We start from the raw sequence: 24,815 nt of genomic DNA, 5'->3' as shown, positions 1-24,815 counted from the left end.
TCGAAACAGAAGGCAGACGCAATCGTCGTACATAAGTCGTTAATTCGCGCGAAGATGTTGTTTAGATAAAAGCAGGCGAAGGGGGCAGGGCGGTAAAACGTCATTAGCGAGGTGTTTTTAAAAACCCGTTAAGCAGCCTGACAGATTGGCTCGGTTTTCCATTTGTACTCGGGCGCGAAAGCTACCACCAGCTCTGCCGCTGACGTCCATGTAGCTGCTTGTGGACACGAAAATCAATGATGTAAATGATAAAACGACTGACAGAGAAAAATGGCTCGGTGTTTGTGTTTAAATTAAACAAGAAAAGAAAAAAGCTCTTCGTCGTGCTTGTGCCCCCCTTCGTCTAGTTTCCAGTTCCGCACAAAGCCTCACGTACATCCGCCACCTATAATCGAATCGTACAAAATACTTTTACTTTCGTTTCGTTCTCCTGAAATGAGAAAAATTTTCAAATCAGCGAGGAAATTTTTTATACATTTTTTCCCCGGCCTGCAAAAAAAAAAGGGAGCACGAAATCATCTTCTTTGCAAACAGTTCAAAACATTTTTGTCAAAATTTATCGTCTTTTTTGGTCGACGGAGCTGCTCTCCAAATGTCGTCGTAGTCGTATTTATAGTTATTATTTTTTAAGATTTTTTTTTTTATTTAGCGTGACAAAGTGCTCGTCTTCGGGTACTTTATGTAAATTGTAAAGCGAATTTTTGACTTTTAGAATTGTTAAACTTTTTACGAGCTTTTTATGTTCTGTTTAACACTAAAGCTCCTACGTCGGCAGAAAAAGAAAGGATTCCAATGTTATATGTTTTTTGTCTCTTTCTTTTATTTCTTTCTTTCTTTTTTTTTTTAATTTTACCCAGTAACGGCTTAAAATGTCGGTTTTTATAATTTACTGTTATTATTCAATTAATTTATTTAACGTCATATTCGAAGCCATTTAAAATACTTCGCTTATACTTTTTTTTTCAACGTTTACACCGTGTATATAAGGCAGTATATTCGAAATTTATACCGAAAAAGCGAAGATTTTTTTATTTTTATTTATATTTTACGATTGTATACGTATTATGGAGATTTTTTTCTCGTAATGTTGCGCGGTTACGATCGGAGTGTACTGGATGGAAAAAGTTGTAGAGAGCGGGGTGCTGTGCAAGCAGGTCGAAATAATATACCTTTCCTACGTACAATATCGGATTTACGTGCTTAGTCAACTTAACGTAGATATACCTACCGATGTACCTTATTATGTAGTTGTGTTAAAATTAATGTTTATTTTGCTTTTGCGGAAATTTGTTTGCTTTTCATTTGACGTGTACAAGCACGTTATTTGATGTTCGTTGTGGTCGCCGCGCTTTAAATAAATTTGATATTATCAAGATAAATATTTGCACGGAAATAATTATGATTTATATACTTTTTTTTTTACGGTGGAGAATTATTTTTACAACTAGTTTAAAGCTTTAGTTAAATTCAATTTATGGTAAGTTAATGAAGGCAAAACTTTTTTCACTGTGAGGCGAGAGAAGAGTGGAGGAGGAGTGAGAGAAGGAGGAAAGGAAGAGGAAGAGAAAAAAGCTTTTAAGAGTTGGAACGATTAGGAATACGAATAAAAAAATCAATAAAATTTATTCTCAAAGGTCAATTCAATTTTTTGGTGAGAGGGAGGAAGAGATGTTGGAAAGGAGGGAGGGAGGGAAGGAAGGAAGACTTTTAGATATAAATGTATTTCGCATTTAAAAATTTCGCATCGTGGGGTTTTCGCTTTGGCCCTGACCAAACCTGTTTTGAGAAAAATATTTGGAATTGTACGTTGCCTTAGGCAATTTCCATCAAAATCCAAGACCATTTTGGTTACACTGAGCGGTAGCGAATTTGTGATTTGCTTATTTTTGGATGAATTCACGACTCACGTTTTGAAAATGTTTTCCTCTTAAATACTTCGGATTAATTATGCCAAAATTTAAAAAGATATCATTCCTGAAACTGTGGGAATTTTTTGGTACGCGATGGTGCCAATTTCAAAAAAATTGAGATAAATGGACAAAAACTTACAAAAATTTTTCAATTTTTTTGAAGTTGGCAAAAATGATTCAAACATAAAGTCAATTTGAAAGCAGGTACAGGTACCTACTTAACTAACAAAAAACCACGTTTTTTCCAAAATGATCCTGTTTCAAGGTCGCGATCAAACAGACTTCTTCACCAAAGGAGGAAAAAATCACAATTATTCCACTTTTCAAAGTGACCTTCTGGTAGGAGAAATTTCAATCGTAGAGGTAAGCGGGTTCTGCGCCAGGAATGACAAATTTGACGACCCCCTCTCTTCCTCCCTCCCTCCCTCCCTCCCTCCCTCCCTCCCCTCCATTCTTAGAAAAATAAAATTTTACAAAAAGACAAAAAGGGTGAATTTTTTGCCAATTTTTGGCAAAAATCAAAACTTTTTGAAAATGATTAGCAAAAAAAAAGAATGAAAATTCTGATTCTTAATTCTCAACAAGATGTTCTGAACAACCAATCAATAACAAAAAAATGATGAAAATTAAAGGGGGAAAAAATGCTATGCTGAAAATTCTTTAAAAATATTCCACAATAAGATTTTTCATAAGATACATGAATGAAGGCAACACTTCAGAATGGCTTGAAACCACCTCCAATCGACTTATACGTACCTACATGGTATTAAAAATTAGAAGATAAATTAAATTTTGGCTATCCGCAACTCTATATTGGATAAAATTTTGTGGAAATTTTTATTTTTAAAAATCTTCCGGATGCTCCAAAACTGCTCAAAATGGTTTGAAATAATTTCCAATCCACTTAGCGGTTTAAAAATAGGGTTCCTACCTAATATCAGCTTTCTATGTGAAATTGGTAAAATTTTTATTTCATTTGACTCAAATTTTATTTTCCAAAATTCACCAAAAATCCGAAAAATGCACTTTGGCATTTGAAATTTAGGCTGATTGTGAGTTCTAACAGTCTTTTGCTTTTTGTCAGTTTAGAAAATTTTTCATCGATTGGGATCCCTCCATTTCTCAGCATTCGACATTACACGATTCAGTTACCTTCATAAGAAAATAGCACAGGGAGTAGCAAGACGTCGACATCTCGTATAGTTCATTTATTACGGGTAGATTGTATCAAAACAACTCCACGTTAGAAGGCCTCCGAGCAATTGAATTTTTCATTAGACAAACTTTACGTCACGCCGGCGGGTTATTATTTGTTAATCGACATCCACGTGTACCTGTACCTGGTCCACGTATGTAGTGTACCTACCTGTAGTACCACACGCATTTCTCTTCAGTATAAAATAATTCCACGCTTGGTAAAATACCTACATATACTCGTAAGTAATGCGAAATATCGTTTTGGAAAAATCGTTTTAATTTCCCGCGAGACGATATTTTTTTCAATCGAATAATGTAAATTAAGTTTTAAAGGGTCGGCGACACTATAACGAACCTCCTGCCCTGCTCCATCCATTCATTCTCATGTTTGTCCCCTGCTAACTTTGAATCTAACGACCGATAATTTATGAACGTAGGTTGAAACGTTTCACGAATGAATTTCATGCTAAAAATGATCACATAAATTTCAATTTCATTTATCAATAAACGCACCTCTTTCACCTCACCCTGTCTTTTCAGCGTGATTATACAACAAATATGTACATGTATCAAATGCTATACTCGTAACAATCAAGATTTGTACATCTATACGTAGGTACCTATGTATAGTTTGAACACATAATAATATGTAGTATATACGATGAGGTATTCTATATGTATGTACATACAATATACGAGTATGCAATGTAATCTTAACTTGTATAGTGAAATTCCTCAAGATAATTTCCTGCTTATACTTTACACCAAAGAGAGAAAGATTCTTCTAGTTTGTGTATTGTATAACAATACCCATCACCGATATTCTCGCGTCGAGTGTTTTCTTAGCGTGAAACGTATCAAATAACTCGTGCTGTACACCCCGACAACCGGCAGTCGTTCTATATTCATCGTTTGAAACATCGTCGTTAATGAATTGCCACAATGCCGCCCTCGCTACCAGCTTGTAATTAACTAAAAGCGTAACGAATGACCTGTTTCTGCAAACACGTCGCCTTTAACATTTGATACCACACCGATTCGCCTCACCTCCAAGAGTATTCGACTTCGTGTACGAAATTTACACGATAACGAGACCAGACATTTGATCGAGCATCTACCAGTTCCTGTACATCCTAAGTACGTCATTTTGGTTTCTTAAATCGTAACTGATCTCTGCGAATATGGAGTGGGTGGGATTGGGATGCATAATTCCAAGTATGGGTTTTGAAGTCGACAAAGGAAACGTTTTCGGATATTTTTCTTTTAATGGTGAGAGTTGTGGTTCTTCTTGCTCGATGCTGGAATTTGGACCACTCGAGTGTGGATAGTTTTAATTAACGATAAAGAAGCAATGCTCGCATCTAGATAAAGGGGAAGAAATTCCCAGATCTAAATTGAAAATACTTATGCAGTAGATGATTATGTACAGAATAACTTCGTCCAAGCCTGTATTTTAGGTGCAGATCAACGAAGAGTCAAAACAGACCCAGAGCAAACATGATTTTAGTCCCCTTGTGCGAAAAGTCAAACCCATTGAAAAATTAATCAATTCGATCGATTTATAATGAGAAATAAGAGCATAAAAATTCAAAATTTTCAATGAATTTTGCAAGTTCAACGCTTGTATTGTATGATCAATACAATTTATACGGGAAGATGGGGGGGGGGATTCGGACAGTTTTGCATTTTCACGTCTTATGAGGAAATTGTTACAAGGTCATTGTACCCCACCATCGTAAATTTTGGACTTTTTTTGAATCTAAAATGATTTCCGTTTCTCACTTTTACTCTAATATGATCATGGGGGGGATGGGGTGAGCATTCAAACAATCTATGGCAGGATTCCGGCTACACGTATTATTGCCTAAAAGTTGAGATTTTTTGAAATTCTGATACTTGAAGATTTCATCTTTCTCATAGTACATTATTCACCTAAAACCATTTTTTGACTACTTACTTAATTTTGAGTTGAAATGAGCTATCGATCGACATTTCAAAGAAAATATGAAAAAAACTTTAAAAGTGAATCTGCGACATATCGATTTTGTTACTAATCCGAGGGGGCTGGGATCAAATTTGGCGAATTAGAAGATGGAAACCAACCAACTTTTCTTGCCACATGTTTAAATCGCCGAAAAATCAGTGAAAATGTCAGTAGTCCGAATCCTCACCATGCCATTTTCACAATTTATTTAGTGTAAAGCGACACTCAGGCGAAACGACAAAAACTACTTTATCAATTTGTTCTCGAATACTTACCTAACCTACCTGATAAAAATTGATTGGAATTAATATGTAATGAAAGGGGAGACTCATCATTATTAATCCCTCCTATTTTGAACTTCAAAAAATTTGATGGGGGGCGCCAGGGGCAATTTTTTATCAAATTATCCTGCTTTGCTTCAGTTTCAAAAAGTTATTACGTTATGCTTCAGTTTAGCAGTTTCAAATTATGACAAAACTGTGACAAAATTTTGGCTTTAAAAAAGTTCACAAAAATAGTGAAAAAGTCTGAATTTTTTGCTTTAAAATAAAACGTATTGAAAGTCCACTGTGAAAATAGACGATTTTTTGAACTTGTATTTTAAGATTCCCAAAATGGCTGTTAACCTTACTTGTATACGAATCCTCTCCAGTCTCTCCCACTAGGTATATAATCTTATCTAAGGTCCTTATTTCTCAGGGTTTCCCGGGAGGAGGGGGTCAATTGTTCTTTTTGCATCCTGATTTCTAACAATAAAAAATCCAGTTCAACATAATTTGTAGGTACGAGTAGGTACCTTTTCAGTATTTTTCTTTCTTCTAATCGCCTTACTTTTGTGAAGAGCCGAGTGGAAAATCAAACCTTTGGAAACAAATACATATGTATTCGAGAAGAAATGAACAGCGTTTGACTCACCTGAAACAAATAAAATTCAAAATAATAAGTTAGTATCCATTTGACGAAAAAATAAAAATATTTTTAACCGAACTTGGCCTCCAAGAAGCCTTGTCATGAAATATTGAGTACTTATTGGCTACAATTTTTTTTTAAAGATACCGAACTCTACAAGTATGTACTAGAAGACTTGAAGATCTTTCATAAAAAAGATGACTAAATTTTTCAAAAATGTCCTCACCCACGGAAATACGAGCTCGAGGAGCACTAAGAGGCTTCATCCAAAAAATGATTGCATATCAAATCTCACAGTACCCTCTAAAACCCAACACAACAATCCGTTCTGGTATTTTGACAGTACGTGTTTTGAAGCACTGCTGGAGATACTACAGGTGAGTAAGAGGGGTCGTCGGATCGAGAAAAAAAAACATCAAAATTCGGAGTATTAAAATCAATGACAAAAATATGACACGATTATATATAAATTGGATATTTTTGAATTTCGAGTAAATACGTAATATGACATTAGTTTCAAGTTCCTGCCTCAGATTGGTCGGCGATCATCAAATCAAAACAATATCTTCGCAAAAGTCAGAAATTAAACCTACACAAATGACCCCTCCTCCTACACTCTCGCCATTCCTATCCTCAAAATGTTGTGCCATAACTTTTCCCCACTCAGTAAAAAAATTCCTCACGAAGAAACCTCTCAAGGTGTCTGCTTCCAAACCTGAACAAGAGCAAGACTTCTGAATAGAGCATGGTCTGAAATCTTCGAGTGACCAAATTGATTTTTCAATTTACAGCGAATTTTTGAAAATCCAAAATTAATTACTTCTGAAGATTTATGCGTTTTTAAAAAAATATATAAATGTACGTAGGTACGTATGCATTATGCAACTAATTGTTTACCTGAGAATTCAGTAAAAATGATAGAAATTAAGTGCAGGTACTAAAAATAATTTCAATTTCTCCGAATCAAATTTCCTCACTTTAGTGGTCCCTTTGGAGCCTAAAGTGGACACCTGGAATGAGCTTTTTTGACTAGAACTTACTCTTAGTAAATATGGTAACATAAAAATACACTTAGCGGCTCCAGAAGGACCAAAATTTATGGAATTTGTTTAGCGGGAGTTGATGGGCCATTATGCCAAAATTTTCTCGAGAAAATCAAGTCGTCGTAAAATCGTTTAAGATCTCATTAAAATCCAGGATATCGTTTAAAATTTGTCTGGAAAGTGGAAACCCATTAAAAATTGACAAAATCTGAAATCATCCTATAACAGTCTGGAAATCGAGGCCTTATATTGAAATAATCTATGAGTTCGTTAAAAGCTGAAATACTCTCCCAAAATCTATTATAAAAAATGTTTAGAAATTCTTCAGAAACATAGATAGATGGATATTTACATTTAATTAATGTACTTTTCTAATGGAGTAATTTTGGAATGGAACTTGCAATGCATTAAAAATGATGCATAGGTAGAGGTACCTACGTATTTTCACGTACCTAAGAAACGTACGAGTACGTCTATAAATTGCACTTTCTTTGATTTAAACTTTTCCCAACCATGTAATACCTTGATACTGAAATGGGTAAGAAGGATTTCATTTCTGATGTCAAACAATATTTTTCTTCTATTTTCTACAGTAAGTACGCGATGTAATCGCATGTTGAATAATTGAAGACACCACAACCGTCATATTCGATTATAAGCTGTCCGCAAGTTGATTATTTGCAATAAAAAATAGCTCTTGACATCGAATTCAATTTCGTTGATTATTCCAAGTGAGAAAAAAAGAGAAGAAAAACAGCAAAGAAATATGAAGCAAAAGAAGAAGAAAAAAAAAGCGCTATCCTTTTATCCGACCACCAAATACAAATAATAATTGATGGCGAAAAAGATTTTACTCTAACGACCAAAAAGCGATTCTGTCGTCGACTAGATAAAACCCGTCCGTTATCGAAAATAACACACTTCTAGAACGCATTAAGGATAAAATAAATCCCGCCGCACTATCGTCCAACTCGCGTATATTGATAATAAACTATACGTCTTTCCAGCAACGAACCTGTATATACCTACTTGGTATATCCGAAATTACCCCCAATCCAAATCGACTATACTAAGACGATATAGCGAAAAATTATATCCAACGTGCAATACACAACTCAAGTATAGCAGGTAATAAAATAAAAAAAAAAAGAAATAGAAAACTAGTCAGCGCTCGCTATTGCGAGCTCTTCTCTTCACTTCAATCTCCGCGTTGTCGTCTTCAGCACTCAAAACTGCAGCATTTCCATAGCTTAATAATTTCATTCGCGAGCTTCAATCTTCTCTCGCGGGCACCTCAGTCAGTAGGTACAAAACTATTAATAAAACGCGATGTTCGAGAGATTGCAGTGTTGAAAAAAAACCGCATTTTTGAACAATACCAGCGAAAGCGATGGTACAGTGGTAGTATACTGGTAGTGTTTTCATTGTGTGGTAAAAATGGTGGTGGATTGACAGTGCTGTATTCGTAGTAATAATCAAATTATCCCAGATTTTCGCACGTTTCCGCGTGAAATTTCCGACGAGGATAATAAATTTAACTCGAATGTTTTGCTAGAACAGAGGGATTTAGTGATTGGGGTTGCTGTTGTTAGCGGAACGTCGCGTCGTCGTCCTTTTTTTCGTACGAATTTAAGGGGGGAAATGGGGAAATGGGGAAATGGAACACGAATGACCGGAATTTGCTTTCAACCGAATTAAATTGTTTTACAAGACGGTTACATAACAAGGCCATTTCTTAATATAGGAGAAAAGGAAAGATGGAATTGAGATGTATTTGGCATGTTTTGTGTACTCGTACTCGTACTATGCACATAGCTCGCTTTGGTTCTTGTTTTTAAACTCGATGCTGTAGCTTTATTTACACAAATGTTACGAGGTTTAACGAACTTCAGGTTCGAATTATTGGTAGAAAACACTGAATATACTCGTAGCTTGATTCGTGTAAGGTCATTTCGATTACTTAGCATACCTACTTAAATGTTAAAGAGCAGATTGAGGCAGATTGCGAAAAAAAGTCGGTGGATTTGGACCAAATTCAGTAAAAATTTTCATTTTGAGTTGAAAATAATTCAGAATAATTTCAGCGCTAAGATGCCTCTAAACGGAAGATACAGGACCTCAAAGAGAAGGCATTTTCGAAAAAGTGAGTTTTTTCGCTTTTGTCGCTGTCCAAAGCGAACTTCAAAAAATCGAAAAATTTTCATAAGTTTTTGACTATTTTTCTCGGTTTTGTATGCAGTTTTAGAAATAATATACCTTTCTATTTGCGAAGAAAAAATTTTCAAAACACGAATTTATCCAAAAATAAACGATTTGCAAATGTTCAACCGCTCAGTATAGAACCATGAAAATGGTCTTGGATTTCGACGGCGATAGCACAGATCGATGCAGAATCTCAAACACTTTGATTTGGGAATGAGCCATTTTTCCAAAAACAAATTGGGTAGGGGCTAGAGCGCAAAAACTACACGATTTTTTCAAAAATACCTTCTCTTGATGGCTTGTATCTTCCTTCCAAGATCACTTCCGAAGCTGAAATTTTTTCTGAGTAACTTTCAACTAGACTTGAAGGTCTCTGCTGAATTTGATCAAAATCCATTGACATTGGAGGGTGGGGGTGATCCAATTTCGTGTAGATACAGATATAACCTGTTTTAAATAGTGCAAACAATGATAGAACAACATATTTGCATTTTAGCAATGAAATGGATTATTTTCATGCAACAGTGGCATTAGTTGCATTGGACAGAGTTTGAATTCAACCCTTCCAAGGTCTGAGAGAAGTTCAGCCGATAAATTTCAAGAATTTTCATAAGAGAATTTGGACTGAACAAACAGATTGTGATTTTTAAAAAAAGGATATGACTCACCAACAAAAAATGTTGTATCTCAAAACGCAAAATTTTTATTTTTATTCCTTTTTTCAACAACTTTGACACTCACAAGAAAAATTTTTTATATCTCCCCACAAAATTGGATCAAAATAGGTAGGCTAACACAACGCCGGGGTTTTCGATTTTGATCAAATTCTACTTTAAATTCTCAATTGCAAAAAAAAAAAAAATGGTAGATAAAAATTAAAATTTACAAATAATTTTTGGAAATTAACAAAATTTTTATGTTGTAGAATTTAAAAAAATGTCTGCTTCTAATAAAATAAAAATTTTTGAAAGGAGTAAAAACGTGTGATGAGTTTGAAAATTATTTGCGATGGTGAAATTGAGATGTACCTACGAGTAAGTTTCTCATTTTATTAATACAAGAAGTGAGAAATTACCAAGTTTGAAAAAAGTAAAATTCTAAATCCAAGTATACTTAGTCCTGTCAAATTAGCTGATATAAGAACTCAACTTGGAATAAATTAGGGGCAAGTTTTTTTTTGCGCCAAAACTGCTCATGATGCCCCCCACCAATCCCACCCGGGGCTTCTCCTCCCAGATCCACATTTGTGCACCTCAACACAGTTTTTCGCCTTTTTCTTGTTTTTTATCATTTGTTTCAAATAATTAGCTCTACACAATTTTGAAGAGCGTAAAAAGATTCGAATTGAAATATAAAATTTTTTCTGTTGAAAAATTCTGATGCTGCAATAGAAACAGCCTCAATTTTCACTTTTTGCACTCCAACTGAATTTTCCAAGATTCCAAAATGAAATTCGATCAAAACTGAAAACTCCAGTGTTATTTTAACCTATTTTACAGATTTAAATTTTGTAGGGATGTAAAAATGTTTCCTAATGAGCTGTCGAAGTTATTGAAAAAAAGAACAAAATTTTGCATTTTGAAGCATTAAATTTTTCTTTAGCTAGTCTTACGTAAAAATTGAAATCAAAAATCAAAAAATTTTCAGGTGATGAAATTTTACAACAAATTTCTATGAACTTGGATTTCTATTTCCGCCTGCAATCCTGCATCTAAATTTTGCTTTGGAAATTAACGTAAAATCGTTGAAAGAAAATTGAGAAAAATCCTCCATTTCCAAAATGAGTCATCGCTCAAATTCATTTTTTTTTTTTTTTGAATATCATAATCTCATTGTTCAGTTTAACTTCTCTCATGAAAATTCTTGAAATTTATCGGTTAAACTTCCCACAGACAATAAATGGATCGAGGTTATGATGTATTGCAATGGGTAGGTACTTGAATTTAAACATCATTTTGAGGATTTGTCGTACCTAAAAATTTTTTCCAAAATCTTGAAGACGAATTTGAAATATCATTTTAAAAGTCGCTAAAAATGATTGTTTTAATCTACATCTAATCTCTATTCCTGTTTGAAGAAAAAAAGATGCACTATGTAATATTGCAACATACAAATTGTATCTATAAAGAACACCATGAGACAAAAATCGCCCACATCACATACCATTTATACACGAGAATCTCATCGGTCGTTTGAATTTAGGACAATTCCAACACGGTCGAGTAGTTTGACAATCCACCCCAAACCCCTCTCCGACACAATGTAAATTTTCAACACAGAATTTTCACGCAAACAACGTTACTTTCCATTATATCTGCGAAGAAAAGCGCTAACACCGGAGGCGAATAGTTTTCATTTATTGTAACACTTATTCCCCATTGTACTCGGTAGATGCTTCGTATAGTTTCTTAATCGAATGGAAGATGGTTGGTGAGGAGGTCGATGTAACACGAGGCTCACTACCACTTTGTCGGCAAAATGAGCCAGCGCGCCGATACGGTGCAAAATGTCACTGTCGGCTTATTTTGGCTGGCTGACGTTAGGAAAAGCAACCTATATCATTAATCAATCTTTATATGGGCTTCGTCTTTCAGCCCTTTCTCTATACAGTCGTTCGACGTGTATTTAAAATTTTTTAGCTCGTTGTTTAACGCCTGCATCAGGCTATATATATCGGGGCGGATAACTTTATCGTTAGTCTGGCTTGGGTAGCAACAATGTACAATGAGGCAGTTCACTGTACTTTCAGAAATTTGTATATGTGGTCTCCTTTCTCTATGTAGGTACTTGGATATGGTTTCTCATATATTTTGATAATTAATGGCAGAATGTGCTAAGAAATCAGGTGTTGATATTTGGACGGATTTTTATTTTGAAAAATGTGTTTTTTTAAATACACACTTCTTTAATCTTCTCATCTTAACCTCCCCTTCATTTCTCTAAGATCTAATCAAGATCTTCGAAAAAATGTCCTTGTCTCTTAAAAGTCTCTATATTAAAAAGCACCACCCTTCATCTCGATGAAAATCGTGATAATTTCACACCACACCACCATTTTCACCAACAAGTGCCTTAATTAACCCAAAAAAGTCTTTCTCCCGTCTGCCTTATCACCACACACTGTCAACATCTTAAAAGCTCACTGAAACATAACATCTCTTCTCGTTTGGAAAACCCATATTTCTCTTCCCCTTCTTGTTTCTTCTCAGCTCACACAGCTGTCAATCAACGTGACGCCATTCGATGAAATTTTTAAACAAGATTCACAAATAATGAGTGCGAAACAGGAAGAAGGAAATTGAGAGGAGTGTATCAAGTTGAAAGCTCGATAATGACAACGTGTTCGTCGTAGTATTAACGAAGCCTTTATGGTGTTTTTTCTCCACATCTTGGCTTTGGCTTTAAAATAACGCCATTAATTAATCATTTTCTCAAGGTAAGGTATTCGGATTCGGGTATAAGCTTCGACACAGAAATATTTACTGCGATGCGGCTTCGTCTTGTTTTCAACCTCTCAGCTGTTTAAATCCCTTACTAAGGACAATTTGAAAATTTATATTAAAGCGTAGGTAGGTAGGTAGGTTGGTTGGTAGGTATATTTCGCGTTGTATAAATAAAACCATAGCTATCTTGGCCGAGTTATCGTATTTAACACGATCGGGTCGCTTGGTTCATATCTCTTTATATACTATACATGCAGATTACATACACCAATAAAAGAATACACCAGCGTCCAGTAAAAATATCTAAATCGTGTAAAGAAATATTGAAATGGGAATAGCCATCGCGTAGCATCGATGGTTATCACATTTTGTTTTCCCTCAACGATTGGAAATTCATAAACAAGCTTGTTTTTTCATTTGTTGGCGGTGTTTTTTTTCCTAAAGCCAGTCCTCGTTTCTTTTTTAATGCGATATCGACACGAAAAATAAAATTCCAATGAGGGTGCAAAAAAAAAAGAGAAACGGATCAAACCGTAGAGCAATTTGCCAAACTCGGTTTGTTTTTAATTCAGTTCGAATTAAACCCACATCGTGCAGATTAAACGGCGAATTTTTTTCTCGTTTGGGTGAAAATTTGCGTTTTTTTTTCTCTCTTAAACTCCCCCGCTTCTTTAACGGTAACTCGACAAAGTATCGCACAAATCGCGTAAGAATTTCAAAACATGCTCGAGCCGCCTTAAATACATTAGTTTAATTAAAACTAATTAATAAAAATTAGATTTGCATGCGAAACGAATCCACGCTCTTTATTTTTTCAAATGGCACGAGAAATTTTACATTAATTAAATCGCTTCCAGTTAATTTTTTTTCTCCACTTTATCGATAGTACATAATTAATTCTCCAACGTGTACCTTCTCCGCAGCCACCCACAATTGAAAAGGCTCTCGGTATAGCAACCAGCGAAGAGTTACATCGCGACTTTCATCGTTTCAACCCTTCCCAACTCATCTTATCCCTGCAGGTTTCTATCAGTTAAATAGACGACGATTCATAGTACGAGCATCTGCCTTGTCAAGAAATAGTCGATCTATAGTGAAAAAAACTAACCTACAAGTTCCCAACTCTTACGATCCCTAGCGAATAGCTCGACAACTGAGGAATAAAAAAGAGCGCAAGACGACAGGACCTGAGAAGCTTTTATGAAAATAATGAACAACGAAAAAGAAAAAAATAGCTATAAAATATGCTCGCCCTCTATACGTACAGTCTATTCATAAAGTAAACTTTTTTCTTTTCTTTTTTTGAAAAAAAAGTAAGTAGGTAAGTATTAGTAACTGTAATCACTTTCATTCGCAACTTTTTCACCGTTGACGCAGGTTACTTTTCTTTGATTGCAAACCTGCCCTTTTCCATCAGGTCCTCTTCGTATACGAGTACATCGTTCTCCCCTAAGCTATAAATGATATTCTTCTCCTTGAAGATAAACTTTTTCAACTACTAAGTCTACAGATGATGACATTGTAGTATGCAACAAGGTAAAAGATATCTATAGCTCTTTCTAGCTGTAGCTTTTCTACTGCAGTATGAGCGAAACAAGGGTAAAGAGGTATATAAGTACACGACATGTCGCTCAAGCATGCCATCATTTTCTTTAGTCGGGTACAGTATACGAGAAAGAGAGAAAAAAAGAAAGAAAAAAACGTTTCTTTCTTCATAAATCATATTCCGAGATGAATTTATATTTCAGCTTATTTCTCCGGCTTGCCTGTGCCCGCCAAGAATAACCATAGGCCATTTAAATCTCTTAGGTCATCAATTAAAATGACGAAGTGTAGTTTGTATGGTACCTACGTAGTACGTATACTAACATATAAGTAGACTGAATAAAGCATTTTTCTTGCAGTTCAGATCGAAGATACGAGCATGTAGTATTTTTTGTTCGCCCGAAATGAGTTTTCCCAAAAGTAAACCAGAGCAGACGTGCAAATTTTTCAAGGATAATTTAGAAGATTTAGGGTTGAAAATTACCAACAAAAAAAAATTGTAATGGAATTAAAAATAGAGAAGTTTTGAAAACTTTTGAAAATCTGGAGTTTCTTTCGAATAATAAAGAAAATGTTGAAAGGATAACGATTCAGAAATTTTTATTTTTATGGTACCTATGTAGCTACCTGTTCTGATTTCATCATCATTTTTGGAGATGAAAAAGCCCATCTTTGAGATTAGAGGACCAGAAGGGGCAAAAGACGAGAATTTTCAGGATTAATCGTAGCTAAAAGCTGCTTCAATTTTGAACTTACCCATTGGGCCAATTTATTTTTTCAGTAAAACTCTTGAAAAAGTCCTGAAATCTACTGATTAACTTTCCCTGAATGGAATTTCTCCATGTGCAGAAAGGGACCAAGTCACATTTTTGGAAATTTTTTTTTCACGGATATAGGGGTTTCAAAGTACGGCGGATCGACTGGTGATGTCAGATTTCCGCAAAACTGCCGGGAAAGTGGTATTTGGGCGCAGAAAAAGGGCGGATTCGCATTTATGACTTCTTTGTAAAATTTTTTAAATTCCTTGAAAAATAACTAACATTTTTGAGAAGACCATTTTTTGAAATTTAAGTTAATCTCTGAACTGAAAAATGATGAAAAAATTAACAACTTCGGCAAAAAGTCTTAGAACTCAAGGGGTTTTTGGTCAATTTAAGCGAGATAGCAGTCTAATGATGTACTTAGATGTAGAATCAAGCCCCATTCGTGTCCGAGCAATTTCAAAAGGAATTTTGTCGATTGGGTGCAGAAAGGGTGTAAGTCACATTTGTTTAGGCAGCAACAGCGCCGGCGCACATGAATATTTTTTTTCTAAACAGTGATAAAAATTGTGTCTTGGAGTCCTCTTTCAATGACCTTAAGCATGTTTACGAAAAATTTTTGATTTTCAAATAAATCAGTTTTTTGTTATTCCTAAAAAGTGCGAAAATGGACTTAGCCCCTTTCTGCACCCACCGATTCAATTGTGGAATATTCTCGACCCATATTTCAGCCGATTTTCAGGTGGACATTACGAGTGTTTTTTTTTTTATTGTGCACTTAAAAATCGACTGAAATGAGGATAAAATCGTCAAATAGGTCGAGAATACGCCAAAACTCGATTTTTGGCAGCTTAAAATTTCCGTGCCTTGTAAAGAATTCTAGGAAAATTGAAAATAATGCTGGAGACATTCTCGGTGGGCTCGAGATGAATAAATTCGTTTCGAGGGAGATTATTAGTTTGAAGACTGGTGCTCATTACTTTTACTGGATAAATACATTATTATTAATAATTTTAAGTTGGTATGAATCGCCTAATGGTCAATTTTGGATTTCCAATGATTTGTCACAAATCAAATAGGTCAATTAGTTGCAGTTTCAGAGGATTTTTTTCTACCAGTGATGAATCCATTTTCCCAAACATTGAAAAAAAACTCACTTTTGACCAAAAAGAGTGAAAAAATTTTGTACGTTTTTTATCTGTAAACTTTCAATTTGATATTTCATGAATTTCGATCTGGTGAGTGATCCAGAAGCGGGCACAGGAGTTCCTAAAAAAACGAGATTCAATTTTTTTTAGTAAAAGTTGTGAGAAACAATGTTTCGACAAATATAAAAAATTTATTTTTGTGCAATTGCATGCATATCTCTGAAAGACTTACCTACTGAAGATACCGTTCAAACCTGAAAAATGCGTTTTTTGCCTAAAAGATGAGTAGATACATATGCTTTAAAAAATATCAAAAATTCCCCCAAGAAATCCTCGGTATATGTCTATCAACATGTCACAAAGTTTTGAAAAAATTCGTCTGAAAACTGCAATTCTGTACTCCAGAGCAAAAAGAATGGAAGTCTACAAACCTAATTTTTCAGGAGAGTAAAAGAAACCATTTCAGCGATCATTTTGGTTTCATTTTCAAATCTGTGGAGAAGAGTTCGTTGACCATTTTTGAAAGTGACTAGTGGAATGATTTTGGAATTCCTTGATGTAGGTATAGGTAGGTAATTGATTTTGGCTTTTATAAATAATTAATCATCAGTCAATTATTTTTAAAATGAACTAATTGAAAAAAAATTACATGACCATTCATTTTATTCAAGTAAATACGCTCCAAAAAAAGGATGGAGGTCTGTAAAAAAAGGTGGAAGTCAATGGTGGAAATATTGGGTGGAAGTCCTACTCGAGAATAAAAGAATCTGGACTTCCACCTTTTTTGTTTTGACAACTTCTGCAATTCGCCACTTGGAGCATCAAATACATCGTTTGAAAGAGGTTTTCAAGAGCTTTCCAATGATGTAAAAATCTCAAAAATCGTAAGAAATGGACTTCCATCCTTTTTGCTCTGGGGTACAGAATCGCAAATTCACCCCTTTTGAAGAGGTTGAGGCAAGCATTTAATCCAGGGAGTTTTAGACCATCAAGGAACTACTTTTGCAGTAGTTAGTTTAAAAATCTAAGATAGGGTAAAATCACCAATTGTACCAGCATGGCTATGCTCTTTGAGAAATTCTCGAAAATTGAGGTAATTTTTGATGACTGGTATCACAAATGAATGTAAATTAGTTGTTCAATTACATTTAGGTAGGTATCTTACCTTCATGAGGAGATGATCACAGAATTATCACATTTCAAAGAAAAATGAAACATTTAAAAAAAAGTCAAAGTTTTTAAGCTGTGAGCTTTCGCTGGAGAGGATAAACATTGACTTAAGAATTTGAAATTTTCCTCACGTCTTTTTTGGGTAGTTTGGCCATAATTTTTCGTTAGGTTCTATAGAAACGACTTACCCTAGAAGAGAGTGAGTAGGTAGGTACTAATTCATTGGAACCAAACTCAAATTTTCATTTTGAAATCTAATTTTCAAAATAGCCTCCTTGGAACACGAAGCATTGCCTATTTTTAATCCGAGCATTTTTCTTGGTTCACAACGTCAACCAAAATCATTCCACTAGTCACTTTCAAAAATGGTCAACGAATTCTCCGCTTCTGTAAATCCTGACGTTTACAAAATAGCCCATATTTAACTTTAAAGGGACTCATTTACTAGACAACATAAGCAACACACATGCTAAAAATACGAGTAAGTAATTCTCTTCACGTGTAGTAGGCTATAATTCGAGGATAGTTATCGTGACCGCAGCAGCAATGACTGCACACTCACTCACCCAGTTTCATATACCCATAAGCAGCAGTATAAGTACAACGTGTATTATGGTATCTGGCATGTAGGTTAAAATTCAATCACGTTGGCCAATTTCGTGTGCAAAACTTATCCAGGCAACGAGGCAATAAAAGCCTCGGGAGGCAATTAACGGTTCTTAAAAGTCGATGCGATTTTATATGCGAGGCATAAAAATGTACGCGTCGTCGTATATTTTCGCGTAATTTAACAGATCGAGACTTTATACGATGACGGTCGTCGAATCCGAAATCTCGAACGCAAAAAACATTTTCACAATGGAAAAGATACGACGCGATTACCGAAAAGTTCGCAAAGTCTTATTACGAGACGCATTAAAGCGACTGTGTGTATTTGTTGGCCGGGTCCCAGCATGGAAATTTTCAACTTCTATCAAAACGCTACGGCTGCCTTTCTACCCCTAAATCTAAAGATGAGATTAAACGAGTTCTCTCCGGTATCATCTCGGCCTGCTCGCTTCTATGTACCTCGTGAGTCGTGTGTGTTTGTGTAGCTTATATCTCTATACACGTATACTATGTAGATATATTATAGCTTAGCATATGCCTTACACACACAAACCAAATCCCCCGAAAGTTAAAATAGTACATCGTCGTACGAGTACATACCGAATGCGAAATCCTGACATAGTTTTCTGGTATTTTCTTTCTGCTTTTCTCTATACACCGCCGTAACACATTTCCTCTTTTTTCCCTTCTCGTCGTCGTTTTTACGGCCGATTTAATTTGAAAAAATTAACGTCGGTGGCGAAAAAATTCAAAAAAAACACCCTACAGACAAATTTAGCGTGAATTTCATATCACAAAACTGGCATAATAAGTACATCGTTGCTGTGTAAAAAACCAACGTTATTTCGAAAAAAAAAATAGAAAAATCCACGCAATTGTTGGTTCTATAAAAGCTCTTGAAGCCTGTTTAAAATCTACTCAAATAAACGATTACGGTAAACCTCAATTAAATGACATAAAAACCGGTCACAATTTCTTTTTTGCCCCCATTTCTACTAAAGTAATTTAATTAAACGACGCCGTTCGATTCAACTTTTTATTTTCTCGACTGGAGAAGAAGTTTTTACCTCAGTTTTTCGCCTCTCTCTTTTTTCTCTTTTCATCCAATTCGCTGAAATTTTTCCTTCCACCAAATGTTGCGCTTTTCTATTTTTTTTCTCCTCGTTTTTGTTTTTCGTCGGCATTTGTTTTATGCATCCAGTCCCGTTATACTCGTTAAGGAAGTTCATAAAAAGAAAATCTAAACGTATGAAATGGCGGCTTTTGATTTTTATGGACTTTTTTCTCCATCCCATAACGTTGCAAACTTCCAGCCGTGATGTTTACCTTACTTATACCGTAGTTCGATTTAAAAAGTTGTTGATAACGATCAACCTCCTCCTCCCCTCGCGTGTTCATCGTGCTTTCCAATTGTCCTATATTTTAGAGTCTTCTCGTCGTACTCTCAAATACGAGCTGTACTTTGCTATCATCGAAAAAATAAGCCACAGTGAAAGAAATGGAATTTTTCAATTTTTTTATGGTTTAGTTTCCACAGCTGAAAACTTTGAAAATAGAGAATGTATCTCAATGTGATCGATCTTTCCTGAAATCGTTACTTTGTCTACTTCCGAGGGGGTCAATAAAAGGGTCCTTATTTTAGTTTTTCAGTCGCAATATTTTAAATTGAGCAAATACAAAAAAAAAAAAAAAATGTTCAAACAAAAGTTGTAAGTACTGAAAGCATTAAAAAAGATTTTTTAGTATTACAAATTTTTCATAATTATGTAAAAGCTCGCAATGAAACAGGTAATCATTTTCTTATCGAAATTTTAAAAATTTATAAAAAATTAGTCAGGGACTTTTAAGGACAGTCCTTTTGCATATTGCACACTTACAGTGAAAAAAAATGGCATCTCTCCCCTCCATTACCAAGCTTAAAATTGAGATTTTCTTGTTGATGTTCAACCCTCCACCCCCGCACAAATTAATCACATCAGCTCTCTCTTCTGAATCAATTTGTGAGAAAAACATATGGTTCAGTCAAAAAAATGAAACTGAAAAATTCCTACCTGAACCTAAACCTATTGACTATTCCTCCTCAGGTGAGTCTTGCAACATACTGTGGTAAAAATTGATTTTCAAAAATGAAAAGAAGACAACTTAATCAAAGCCTGTAATAAATTTTAAAAAAGCCTTTCCCCCAACCTTCATTTTTTCAAGGATGGTGCCTAATCAACCTAATAAATCAAATCTAAACCCCTCTCTACACGGGTGTAATAGTCTTGCAATTATAAACACCCCCCCCCCAAAAAAAAATTCCTGGAAAGGAAGAAACTAAAAAAATTTCAAAGAGAAACCAAAAAAGTAACTAAACCTGAGCAAGACGTTTTAATGTAAGAGTACATAGATAAAAATCTCTAAAAACAGAACATTAGAGAATGAAATGTTATGGTTTTTTATTTTGAAAAGTTGAGCTATTTTGAAACTTTTTGATGAAAAAGCGAGCCTGTTTCGCAATTTTCGGTGAAATAAAGCAAGACTTTGACCATTTTAACTATTGGAAGGGCTTTTTCGCAATATTTCGCAGTTTTTTTAAACGAGAATTTCTCACAATTTTTGGCAAAAAGCAAACTTTAACAGTTTCAGAAAAAAGCAGAACTTTCATGAGAATCAGGTATTGGCAAAAACCGCCAGGATTTTGAATAACTTGAAAATAAAAACGTGAAAATCTTTCGCCATTTTACCAAAAAGTGAGAAGTTTTTCAAAAAGCAAAAATTTGACAATGTTATAGCAAAAAGTAGCAAATTTTGGGAATTTTGGCAAAAAAATGTATTTTTTAGCAGAAAGGACAACCTCCGATGATTTTAGGCAATTTTGGACAAAAAGCAAACTTTTGAACAATTTAGGGAAAACAGTAAAAATTTTAAAATTTTTTGCGAAAAAAAAGATAAATTTGTGACCATTTTTTTGAATTTTTGGCAAGACTTTTTGGCAATTACAAATATACATATTGACAAAAAAATGATAATGTTTTGCAATCTGTGTTGAAAATGGGACACTTTTTTGAGGCCAAATGGCGGGATTTTTTTTGATGAAATACTTGGTGAGACTTCTGGATGATTTCATTTTTGAATTAGATCTTTTTGGAATTGAAAGACCCTTTTATCATGCGCTGTCATCCGTACTTAATCTTTTAAAAAAATTGAAAATTATCCATGCAATTCCCTCCTTTAAAGTACATAGGTACATGCATATTATCGGATAATTAATGCCATAAAAATGTTACTTTTCAGGTAAGTACCTAAGTACAAATGGTTTTTTTTCTTCGAGAAAATTTTTCTGAAATGAAATTTCAGAAGATAAGATGTAAATAGGTACCGTCTTTTTTATGCATAAGAGTCATTATTGAATGGCACACACCAGCCCTTTAAATGACCCGCCCTGTAGTCTGTGTACAATTTTGAATTACAAATCACCTTCTCCACGTGAACGAATCAAAAAGATGATTACCATTTAAAAGAATCTCAATCCGATTTCCCTCTACATCGAACCCTTTTTAAAGTCAAGATACTCGGTCATTTAATTTTCAAACCGTTGAAAATTTCATTTTCTCGATCGTTAGATTCATTTATTAGGGAAATAGAGGGTGAAAAAGAAAAAGAGAAAGCAGCAACGAACGAAATTAACGGATTATAGTATAAAAGTCAATTAGAAGGACTCGCGAATGAAAACAATACGAAAGGAAAATTTTCCTCACTGATGAAAATTTTTTGCTGGAAAATTTTAAAAGGAAATTAATTTCTGGTTTCGAATGATTGTTCGAGTAATTTCCACTTTCCCAAAGCCAGGGTTCTTTTATTATTAATCTTCTGATTAGCTGGATCCTTGAAGCTTGCCAATTCGCACGTGCAACCAACGGTTTAAAAAAAACTAACAACTACCGCACAAAACTCTGTAAGCAATATTATTTCAAAAATGTCAAGAATTTCTTTACATGGGTAATATTGAACAAACTTTAAACCAGAGGATTTCATGATGAAAAATTCCATTTTTAAAAAAAAAAAAAAACTAAACTTTACTTAACCTAACGAGCAGAAAAAAAGGTTCGGTGCGTCGCTCGGTGTAAAAATTACTCTTTAATAAAACAAATTTTTCAGAGTAAAATTCAGAAAAATGTCGCCAGTTTGAAGAAATATTTGTAAATTAATACTTTCATTTCGTAACTGAGTTCTTTCCCGTTGCCTCCCCGCTTGCCTCGTCCGATTGAAATTTTAATTAGCGACGTTATTTAATTCGAAATAATTTCTTCGGCTAAAATACTAAAATGTTGGGAGGCGGCCGACGCAACGGGCTGTATTTGAATAACATTTCAAAAGTATTTCATCTTTCACGCGCCAGCCTCTGTCTTTCTCTCTCTCTCTCTCCGTGAGTTAGCAAATTGTAAAAATACGAGTGTACTACGCGGAACGAGTATACCATTAATTTATTTCCATATAGTTATACTATAAGAAAGAAATGTTTTATATTTCTTTAGTGCATCGTTCGACGAAAAACTTATTTCATTACGTTAGCAAAAGTAGCTCTAGCTCTGCTAGCCTAATACTACGCCTGTTCAGTCTGCTTGATCAAATATTAACGATTTTCAAAACTTAATTAAAATAATTAAAAGGTTTTTCATGTTGCTCGGTGTAAATTTATAAGTTAACGAACGTTTTCAAGTATTTAATTTATCGTGTTCGGAAAATTTTACTTTGTTAGTTGGTAGAATTCTGCCAGAGTAGAAGGTACCAACTACTCAAAGTTCAACTTTTCTTATGTACTTGTGTGTATATGGTACGTAGGATAATTTATCGTTGGGAATTGTTTTCTCAAAGATTTACGACTGCATCATTTTTTATACGTTCGAGGTGTTTATCTTTTTCTTTGTCGTTTGATTTCTCGCTTCTCGAGCCCCCCCTCCCTTCTTTTTGCCTTCGCAGCCGCCGCAAGCCTACGTCAATTTGCAACTTTTTGCCTATCTTTGTCTGCTACGTAAGTATAGCTTGTATTCTGTTCGCAAAAGTTCTCTGATAACGTGTTTTTGGATGATGAGATCGTTAGGTATGCATTACAGTCGTCTCTACCTTAAGAGATATTTATTATTATCGTCTGTTCGACTAATTCCAATCGAATGTTGCAACTGATGCTGTGATTTCAACTTTTGATAAAAAGGTTTTTTGTAGAATTTTAACATTAGGTGATCAAATTTTTTGTACTTACATTCTCATCTTTGAGTATTTAAAATTATTGTAATTTAAAAAGGCTCAATTTTACACCATCTGGGAGGAAGGATTGGGGGTCATATTCAATATTTTCTCTTTTTCTCTGGAAAAAAATGATTAGGTATGGAAATTGAAAATCCTAGAACTTGACCGATAAATGAATAGAAAATCTTGAAAATTGACCAAAATACGTAAGTATCATTTTAGACACACGGTTGTGAAAAAATTATGGGAACAAAATGTTCAGATTTTCAATGTGATTATAAAATTTCATTTCAAGTGCAATAAGAAATAAGAAAACGTCATTTGTTAATCTTTTCTCACAGTTAATCAGATTTACTAAATTTCATTGCATTCTTGATTTTTTTATGAACCAATCTCTTAATTTTTTCGCTTCAGATTACTTTATCCTATGAACATTTTCAGAAATTTTTTCTTAAATCTTCATATTTCAAGTCTCAGTTTCTCCTCACTCGCGCAATGGCGCATTGGGGGGGGGTATTTTGCATTTTGTAATTTGAAATACCGTTTTAATAAATATTGATTGATTGATTGATTGATTGAATAAAGATCTTTTCTGGGGTAAAAATACACTCAAAATTGATTAAAACAAAATTCCAAGATTTTGAAGGGAAAAAAACTTTTAAAATGAAGAAAACTTCTTGAAAAAAAAAACATTTAAAAATGATCAAAATGCATCAAAAATTGTCCAGAAGGCCAATTAAAATGATCACAGAGAAATCCATAAAAATTGAAATAATCTTTGAAAATAAAATCTAGTTATATGCAAGAATATCCAAAAATAAATCAAAAATTCTGCAGAAATGATCTCGTATCCATTCAACAAATGATTGATCTGTCCTCACTTGAAACAAATAATATGACTGCAAATCCAAAAATTTAAAAAAAACTTCAAAATTAGAAAATATGAAACATTTTTATGGATTTTTTTTGCAGCCACCTCCTAAAATTATTAGTTTTTTATTGAAAAAAAAACAAGAAAAAAACCCTCATGGATCAAATTCTGGTTTCCTTAATTCATAGAATTTTCTCTTTGAATGAATCGCGAATGAGTGAAAAATTCTTCGTAAACGTTATTTTTTACCTGCTTAATTAGATACTACTTGAAAAAAAAACTAATCGTGAAAAAGCTGATTTTATCGTACTTGTGACTGGATTTTTTTCATGTTTCTTTTTCAGTTATCTTCATTAAAATATATATTTATGCTTATAATTTATCCAAATTAAGACCTCGGTCCCACTCTTCATCAAAAAGATTTTTAAAAAATGAAAAAGTGCCTGACAACGTATCTCGTACAATTTGCCAGTCAATTACGGTATATTTACAAATTAACAAATCTTTTTGGAATGATGCAGCTAATTTCGTTATTTCTTGAGGTTTAATTTGGCCCGAGTCTTTTTTCGCGAGCCAGTAAAGAAAGTAAAAATTTTAAACATTTCAACAAACTAGCATTAAAAAAAAATTCTTTGACGATGAACAAAAAAAAACTGCAGAGAGAAAAAAAGATACAAATTACAAACGTAGTACAAAGTTTAAGAGAAGAAATTTTCGTTTAATTTAAACTATTTGCAAAAGTAAGTAAGTCGTAAAAAGGCCAAAGTCATTTTAAAATTTTCTTAATAACATCA

The 24,815-nt window shown here is 34.1% G+C and overlaps 1 protein-coding gene and 1 long non-coding RNA gene across 2 annotated transcripts in view; one reads left to right on the top strand and one right to left on the bottom strand.

The window, feature by feature from the left end:
* Nucleotides 1–24,815, bottom strand: part of LOC135835790 (kin of IRRE-like protein 1) — a 404,063-nt gene that overhangs the window by 232,448 nt on the left and 146,800 nt on the right. The window lies entirely within an intron of this gene.
* The window catches only part of LOC135835800 (uncharacterized), a 467,845-nt gene that overhangs the window by 413,589 nt on the left and 29,441 nt on the right, over nucleotides 1–24,815 (top strand). The window lies entirely within an intron of this gene.

This window comes from Planococcus citri, chromosome 2 (genome assembly GCF_950023065.1).
Source record: "Planococcus citri chromosome 2, ihPlaCitr1.1, whole genome shotgun sequence".
Taxonomy (NCBI): domain Eukaryota; kingdom Metazoa; phylum Arthropoda; class Insecta; order Hemiptera; family Pseudococcidae; genus Planococcus; species Planococcus citri.
Note: the sequence above shows the minus strand (reverse complement) of the source record. Positions and strands in the feature narration are given on the sequence as shown.